Raw genomic sequence first — 9,841 nt, 5'->3', positions numbered from 1 at the left:
ATCAATAAATACATAAAAGATAGTAATAATTTTATAAAATTAATATTATAATCATTAATTCATTTTTTATTTTTATAATTAATCATATCATTAGTATTATAAAGAATATAAAAAAATAATTAGTATTGTATTAAAAATTAAAATACTAACTACTTTATAATACATTTTTTTACATGATCATTAGTATAAGTGGGAAAATAGTAATTATAAGAGAATTTAAAAATATTAGTACGTTATATAAAATAAGGATCTTAGATAACGAATGATGTCCATTTTTTGTTTAATTTTTTTTTCTACAAAAATATTAATTTATTTTTTTGTATGACCTCTACTCATGATGTCCATTTTTTGTTTAATTTATTTTTTTCTACACCCTTTTAAACTTCTTTATTTTGATTATATTTAAAGTTATATTTCAAATTATTTTTTATTAGTTGGTAAACTAAGTTAACTAGACCATTTATAATAATTTACATATACTATAACTAAGTTAACTAGACCATTTTAATAACACGCATGTATATAGACACAAATGGAATACACAATCAATGAAAATAAATAAAACTAACATTACTAATGAAAATAAATAAAACCAACAATACTCATGAAATGGGTTCATGTACAATATCTGTATATACATGGAATATCAATATAAAATATGTACATAAACTATGCTTGATCCGTGCACCGCCTGCGTCTAGACCTAACATATACTAGATGGTCCTGTGTCACACTCCTGGCCAACCTAAGGCATTCTTCGATCACCTCATGTGTCGATGAGCCAGGCGTGACCACCTCTAGACTCAGATGGCGCTCCAACCTCTCAGCAATGTCATCACAAACTTCCTGTTACATACAAAACAAAATGATTACACAAATTATTATGCAAATATTGAGGTAAATGACGTAAATTATTAGTATTACTTACCATTGCATGTCTAGGCTCCTCCGCAGATGTCGATGATGCTCCTAGCTCCAGCAAGTGAGGGATATCCGTTTGCGGGGCCTGAGGGATGACTCGGGGCTGCGGGGTGTGACCATGAGGCAGAGGATCTAATGCGTGGCCTAGTGTCATGAAAGGATGGGAGATGCGGAAGAACCAGTCCATGTAGTCACTGGAACACTGGCCTAGCACAACGCACACCTCACCTGCTGGAACGATATGATCCTCGTAGTGCATCCACCTGTCGTGTATATCATCATACGAGAACCATGAATCGACAGGAGGAGCAGGAATGGTATGTGTGTATCCAAACTGCCACACGACCTTCTTCGGTCGGTAATAAACAGCAACAGGCCTCCAGCACAAGAGACCGGAATAGCATGATCTGACGTGGAAGTCTCGGACCTCCCGGTGCTCCCCACAAAGGATCCAACAGACATTTGAAATCCAGAGTCGGTCCAGGTGCTCCCTGTATGCCGACGTACGAATGCTCTTCACGGTCTTCTTGGTCGCAATCCACCTACACGCAAGCGGAGAATCCTTGTCGTACTCCCGATCAGCAGTGGAGTCTGCGACTGACGGAAAGTGCTCATAAATCCAGCACTACAGATGTAACATCAAAATTATAAACATTAATAATGAAAGTGTAACAAAATTTAAAGTTGAACATTGTTGAGGCTGAACGAATGAAAAACATATTTGTTACCTGCAGCAGTGTGATGTAACCGCCAAGCTGCCGGCTGTGGCTCATAGATGCATCGTTCAACTGGTCGTACATATGCACCAAAGCAGCCACTCCCCAAGCATACCTCTCCGTCATACTGAGGTCACGAAGGGCCTCCAAGTAGACAACATGGACATTGGTTGCACTCTTGTTAGCAAACAGAGTGCAACCTAGAAGATGAAGAAAATATGCGTGAGCCACAGCTGCCCAATGACCTGCCTGGCATCGGCGCTCTTATATATCACGTACCCATTACAGGCGTACGTACGGTCCACGGCACTGGGCTATCTCAGCCCTAGCAAACTCCGCAGAGACCATCAATAAGTCCACCAGCATCTGAACCGCATCATCCACGTGCAAGGGCTAAAAAACGTGTAAGTCGCCAATCACGGGAAGATGGAGAAGCGAGGAGACGTCGTCGAGTGTGATGGTGAGCTCTCCCACCGGGAGATGGAAACTAGACGTCTCTCGGAGCCACTGCTCCACAAACGCGGACAAAAGTCCCCGATTGCTGGTGTTTACCGAACACGCGATCAGAGGACTTAGTCCTGTACCAACAACAAGTCCCTCAATGGCAGGGACAGGCCTGCCTAAACTATGGACCTTCCTCCGATGAGAGGATAGCTTCCATTTAGGACACTCCTGAATTGAAGTATAAAGGAATGCAAAATTCGTTAAAATCATCATTTAAAGGAAAACTAATTTCAATCATAAAGTATAATTTACAAGTAACTAAAAATAAATATTATAAATACCTCTCCCATCCATACGCTGCAAGCAACGTGATCCGCATACTGGGTCAACACAGATGGGTCGCTCGGACCACCCGGAAATCCCTCATGCTCATCCTCAACAGCCTCTGCGCCTGTGTCCGCAGGAATGTCTGCCACAATGTCCTCTACAGCAGCTGGTGCCTCCATCGGGTCATCCTGAACATCTGACGCAGGGACCACTGGCTCATCGTGCGCTACAGTCACAACGACTCGCTGCCTCCGTGCGGATGCAATAAGTTGTCGATGCTGCGGAGCATCATCGGAATCATCATGATCTCCTTTGTCCACACCTTTTCCAGTAACCTGACCTAGGGCACGACCTAATCCTCTGGTCCTAACCATGATATGCAAATGAATACCGCAAATTCAATCACCGATTTCATTCACACAAAGTAACACAAATTTCACGTGGTTGATCTGAACTACAATAAACTTAACCCTAATGATGATAGGCCTTCTCATCAACAAGTTTCGTATAATCTAGCCTTCATGTACACTTGTGGTTCATGACAAGTTTTGTATAAGCTAGCAAGTACCAAAGAATTGTTCATGAGAAGCCTTCACGAATAAGCAAGTACCAAAGAATTGTTCTAGACATGGGAGTGATAAATATGTAAAGTTTGATGTTCATATTAATGACGATGAAGATAATTTGAGTGAACCAGATCAGACAGAGTTTGTGGGAACTTTTGTTAATTTGTTCCATGGACAAGGCCATAATATCAAAGTAACTAGTTTTAAGGTAGGGATATCGAAAGTGCTCGATTGTTTAGAAGCTGAAGAAGATGATGTTGTGCTAGTTACTTTGGTGCCTAAGGTTGGAAAAGGAGATGTCATCATAGGAGGCATCAAAGTTGAGTTTATTCCAAAGTACAAGGATTAGTTTTGTTGTTGTGTGTGCATCTCGAGCTCGTACACTTTCTTGGCTTGCCAAATTAACAACAAAGACTTGAAAGAAAATGTTAGCAAGATGGGTCAACAAAGCTGAGTCATTTTCAAATGTTCTGCTACCCTGAGAAACATTATTTCATGCTAATATATCAATTGCTTTAAGTTGATCAAGTTAAAGTTCTTTAAGAAGTTTATTATGTTTTAGTTATTTTTCAGGGCATGGATGGTGAATGGCAAAAAAAACCTTCTTAATTCTGCTTCGAGAATCAAGTTTGGCCCCAAAAGCTATCCCCGACCAGTCATTTTACCATATGATAATCGAAATAAAACAAATGGGTGAGAAAAGTTTAGAGACAGATAATTTATCTAGTTCTAATGAGAGGACATGTCTTAAGCATAAGCTAAAACTTATCAATTCAAAATGTGTGTCATTTTAATGTTTTAGGGATGCAAAACAAAATGTGTTCCTCAATCAATGAGATGCAATTCTTGGAGAAACTTGGAACAATGACGATGGAACGATGATTAGAGCTAGGAAAGCTAAAACAATTAAGGGATTTGATGATAACTAATTTCAAGGGAGAACTTGGATACACACTATGTTCCTCAATCAATGAGATGCAATTCTTGGAGAAACTACATATTAATACATTAGGTTATAATGAAGTGATTGACTTGAACTTTAAGTTAAAAAAGTTGCCAAATTGGATTCCACGACTCAAAAATCTTGTAAACTTGTCTTTGATGTACTCCGAGTTAACTAATGATCCATTGCATATGTGGGTATGGTGCCATGGTAGTGTGGTGGTTACTCACTAGTCACTAGCCATCAAAAGTCTTACTTGAATTGGAGTGAAAATTTGGGTTGTACATGTTAAGGTTTGGTGAACTCGTACTGTAACAAGACAAGTTGGATTTGGATTAGCACTTTAATCCTCTTAGCATAGTGCTTCAACAATTTTGGTACCAAAAATTTTAAATGTTCGGTTTTGGGTCTCATAATTTTTCAAAATGAGTAAGTGGAAAAAATAAATTATGCACGGAATGCAAAACAACTATACTTATTATTCTAAAGCTATTGTTTTTCCTTTTTCTCTCAAGTATCAACTATTGATCAAGTTTTAGGGATTTGTCCTAATCATGTTACTTTTGAACTTAATTTGCTGAGGTTGTCTAGGCGTTTGAATAAGTTTTTCGATACCACATTCAGTTCTAAGTAGCAATTACATAAAAGGAAATTACATATTGGCATTAAATCAAATTGAAACAGTAAATATTCTCCAAAATGACACTATTTATCAAATATTTAACATACATTCAGAGGTGATCCTAATAACCAAAATTCCTAATTTCAAAAAAAGCTCACAATGTATCAAATATTTGGCAATTTTTCAATTAAAATGAAGCTGTGACATTTACGGATCAGGTGATCCGTAAACTGCTCAACACACTTTACGGATTAGGTGATCCGTAAAAAGCACAGCAACTCCCGATAGCGGTTTCCGCCATCGTCGACAACAATGGTGGAAAAAACAAAAGGTTCACGACGCTTACCTTGACTATGGACGGCGAAGAAGAAGCATAAACGCGAAGAAGAAGCACCACGACACGCGAAGAAGAAGCAGAAACGCAACAATGGCGACAATGGCTTGGGAGGCAAAATGCGAAGTTCACTTGGGAGGTCCGAGGAGGTTCACGGCAACAATCACACAAGAATGAAGAAGATGCAGAAACTCAAGAAGAAGTAGAAGAATGAAGAAGCACGCGGCGCGGGAGAGAGAGTGGCGAAAGTTATTTTTTTTAAAAAAATGCTAAGGACTAAAAGGTCTTTTCCCAACAATTGCTGGGTGCACCAGCAAAACTGCTGAGTGCACCTAGCCGTACTCCAATTATTATAACTATTGGATAAAGCCCAAAAGAGAAAACAACTAGCTCCAACAGGGCAAAGCAACTAAATATATTTAATTAAATAAGAAAGTTTTCCCTGTAAACATATAAAATACATATTAATATATTTATTATTTCCCTGTATACATATAAAATCAAAGCTTGAGGAACATCTCCTAACAAATTATAGAAAATGCACCACTGGGTAGCCATCTTTATCCTAAATGATTGGTTGTAGACTTGTAGTATAAGAAGAAAGTGGAATATATTATTATTTCAAACAACGGGTCACCACTTACACCCAATTCCTAATTTTAAGGAACTTTTCTTTCAAAAGCAGAAGAGAAAACTAACATTTTAAATTAGGCCAATCTCTTAATCTTAATTCCTACTTTCCTGAAACTTTTATTTCGAAATATTATACTTTCATAATCATACAAAATGTAATATTTGAAACAATTATCATTTATTTCTTAACAATATTAACAAAAAAAAATTTGTTTCATACAAAATGTAATATTTGAAAATGAATTTCTACGAAAAACATATCACGGACACACGAGACAATCAATGCATAATTCTACCGGAAATTTAGACTAACAATACTATAGATTAATTTTTTAAATATAATATGTATTTCAATTAAATCCATATTCTTCCTGTTAAAAAAAATCAATATTATGTATTATATATTAAAAATGTAAAAAAACATTATTCTCAAAATAATAAATATATTAATATGTAAAAATCCATATTCCTGTTCAAAAAAATCCATATTATATATTATTGTCAAAATTATAATTATATAATTAGTGAAATTACATTATTTTTCCAAAATTATAATTATATAATTAAAATAACATTATTTTCAAAAATTTTAATTTGAAAAACTCACAAGGAGTATTACTGGTTGCATCACAATACCCTATAATATTCACGAGACTGTCCATATGTTTTATCCCAAAAGATAGGTCCTCTGCCACATTACATGACTATTCCTAAAGGAAAACCAGTTTCAGGATTACAAAGCAATAATAACCCATAATAATAGCATGTGCATAAATGTGTATGGTTTACATCAAATAGCTTCCTATTAAATATATGAAACGTTAAATACATATTCTAGTACTCTATGCCAGAGTGTAAAAAAGGGGCAAGAAAAAGAAACTTGTGTAATACTAACCAAGGTGCAAATCCACCACCAGATTGCGTCCCTACTCTTTCTGTTTCCCATACCTTCAGTGTAAGATCATCACTGCCATAAGGGATTGGCATCAAAATGCTGCAGAAGCTCAAAAAAATGCCAAAACAACTAGAGGTGTGAACAAAAAGAAGTGTTCCACATACCTACACGTAATCATTTTGTCACCACTCACATTGAAGGAGAGGGCCCAAACAGTGGAAGTATGACCATTGACAAATTAACACCATTATACATGAATTAATTAACATTAACATTGGTTTGAAAAAATGGTCATCCTACATAGACTAGTGTAAAACATATTCCATAAAATATGGAAAAAGCAATCATGGCTAAAAGAGAAGAAAACCAAGAAGCTTCAAAATTGGAGGTGATGGGAGAGGTCGAGAAGTAGTACTTATTGTTGGAGCATTATAAAACTGGAAGAAAATTCATTGTATTAACATTAACACTGCCAATCATCACTATCACCTTCATCCGCCCAAACCTGGAAGAAAATTCATTGCATTATAAAACTATTAATCATAACACTGCTTAATCACATTCATCCGCAAAAGAAGCAAACGTACACAACAATAAATGAACAAAAAATGAAATTAAAAAGGGAGATACTCTTTTAGCATTGGCAACAATACCTTAACACTATTATCGTAGCAACATGAAAACAAGATATCCTCTGTGGGATGCCACTTCACCATTTTCACATCCTGCGTGTGTCCTTGCAGCACTGACACACACTCAAACTCATTCCCGGGCAGCACTTCCCATATCCAAACAGACTTATCTCTACTACAAGTTGCAAGCAACGTCCCAGCCGCGTTCCAAGACACACACTTCACTTCATTTTCATGTCCCTATAGTAAAAAAACCACACATATCTCAAAAGTAAATAATAGTGATCAAATGATACACATCCAAATTAAAATAAAAAATAAAAAAGTATTTAGCAGTAACCTACCTCCAAAGTAGAAACACACTCAAAATCACCACCAACATTTTCCCAAATAGGCAGTGGTGGCATCGAAGCTTGCAGTGGCCAATAGCTTACCCGACGGTGACCAAGCACAAGATCGAACAGTTCGAGTGTGCGTTTCATCCAAAACCGCCTACAATTTATTTACATAATATCAATACAAGTTTCTTCAATTATGAAATATAAACTCAAATTGATGATGAAAATTGGGTTGAGAAAAGACTGTGCAAGCCCAGAGGCTAGAGGAGAGGTTCTGCTCCCAGATTCGGACGGTTTTGTCGCCGTTGCAAGAAGCGAAGATGAGTGGGATACCGTCGAGACTGGAGGTCGGGTTCCAAGCCAAGCTCCAAACCTTATCGGTGTGGAATTCGAGTCTCTGAATCTCTTCCAAGCAAAGCAATGTTAAGATAGTGAACAACAAGGAAGTTACCTACACAAACCTTATCGGTGTGGCCCGTTGACACCGGAGGCGATTCCCCCGTCGACGAACCTTCCTTCAAATGAACCAATTTCTCCGGCGAGAAAACTACGGTCGAAGCTGAGGATGAGCAAGCCTTCGATCCCAAGCCTCACGGCCGTGATTCTACCGGTCTCAAACTCCTCGGTCTCCTCCTCCAATGCACGGAGTGCGTCACCATGGACAACCTTGACTTCGCCAATGACCTCCTCCCAGAGATCGTGGAGCTCTCGTCGCCGTACGGGACCTCATCGGAATGCGTCAATGCATACTTCACGCAGGTGCTGCAGGCTCTCATGGTCAGCTCATGCATCGGCTCCTACTCTCCACTGACCGCGAAATCGGTAACCCTAACTTAGTTGCAGAAAATCTTCAACGCGTTCCAATCCTACAACTCGGTGTTGCCACTGGTGAAGTTCTCGCACTTCACCGTGAACCAGGCGATCTTCCAGGACTTAGACGGCGAGGATCGCGTCCACATCATCGACCTCGACATCATGCAAGGCCTCCAATGGCCAGGATTGTTTCACATCCTCGCCTCTCGCTCCAAAAAAATCCGCTCTGTGAAAATCACCGGATTCGGATCCTCCTCGGAGCTCCTCGACGACTCCATCGGCCGGAGACTCACCGATTTTGCGAGCTCGCTCGGTCTTCCATTCGAGTTTTTCCTCGTGGAAGGCAAAATCAGAAACATGGAGACCGACGGTCAAGAGCATGGAGACCGACAGACTGCTCATTCATAACGCGCGTGCTAAACACAATAAGAAGAGAGAGAGAGAGAGCGGCGTATTGGGAAGAGGAGAGCACGTGAAATGAGAAGACCCATGCTTTCGCTTTTTTTTAAAAAATTCAAATTCTCCCTCAAACAAAGACGGTTTCGTAAAAACCATTTTTGTTTTACATTATTCAAAAACGGTTTTATGAAAACCGACTTTAAAATAGTAATCATATTTACTAAAATGCCACCGCACTTTAATAACGATGTTTTTTAACTAACCGTTGTTGAACGTACGTCGTGGATACCAACTTTTTTAGTAGTGAAGGGCTGAAAAATCCTACATTTCTAGGGTACCCTACCTACATTATGGAGCCCTAAATACAAGGCCCAAAAATAATGAAACCTTAATCTAATATGTACAAAGATAAGTAGGCTCATACTTAGCTCATGGGCCCAAAATCTACCTTAAGACTCATGAGAACCCTAGGGCCTTCTCTTACATATCTGGCCCAATCTTCTCAGAGTTTTCTATTCAATGCCCTTAGGGGGTAGGATTGCATCAGTTTGTGACCCCCACCCCTACAATAATTGTCATCGAATTCATGAAGAGGTATTTTTTAACCAAAAATACACATATATAAATACCTCAACCTTAATATTGCCACAATTTATAATACACCTCGTCATAGGAATTGGAAATGGAACAACTCCACAAAATTTTATTTTGGTATACTTTAGTCAACAAGCAATTTCGTTGTTACTCATTGAACTCCATTCATGGGATCAACAATCACACGAAGACGGGTGTCCATTGTTGTAATTAAATAATGGGCTCTAGTCTCATTCCCCTCGATGACTCAAGTATTTGTTGATGCGTCAACTCTTTTGTAAGCGGATCCACAATATTATTTTCTGACCTGACAAAGTCAAGAGAAATGACACCATGAGAAATCAAATTTCTGATAGACTTATGTCTCACTCTTAAGTGTCTTCTTTTTTCACTAAAGTTTTTGCTAGTAACTTTAGATATAACAACTTGACTATCACAATGCATTGGAATTTGAGGTATAGGCTTATTGAACAATGGCAAATCACATAACAAATTTTTAAGAAACTCAGCCTCACTAGTAGCAATATCTAAAGCAATAATTTCTGCTTCCATGGTAGAACGTGAAATAATAGTTTGTTTAGCAGATTTCCATGATACTGCACCACCAGTTAAAGTAAAAACATAACCACTTATCGATTTTGTTTCATCAGAATCATAAATCCAA

At 38.1% G+C, this 9,841-nt stretch overlaps 2 pseudogenes; one reads left to right on the top strand and one right to left on the bottom strand.

Moving 5' to 3' along the window:
- Positions 1-6,137: 6,137 nt before the first annotated feature.
- On the bottom strand, positions 6,138-7,786 carry LOC100791573 (protein CIA1-like; annotated as a pseudogene).
- Positions 7,787-7,833: 47 nt separating this feature from the next.
- Positions 7,834-8,592, top strand: LOC100791048 (scarecrow-like protein 23; annotated as a pseudogene).
- The last annotated feature ends 1,249 nt before the right edge of the window (positions 8,593-9,841 follow it).

The sequence above is a fragment of the Glycine max genome, chromosome 10 (assembly GCF_000004515.6).
Source record: "Glycine max cultivar Williams 82 chromosome 10, Glycine_max_v4.0, whole genome shotgun sequence".
In the NCBI taxonomy this organism is placed as follows: domain Eukaryota; kingdom Viridiplantae; phylum Streptophyta; class Magnoliopsida; order Fabales; family Fabaceae; genus Glycine; species Glycine max.
The sequence above is the reverse complement of the archived record's forward strand: the minus strand, read 5'-3'. Positions and strand labels throughout refer to the sequence as shown.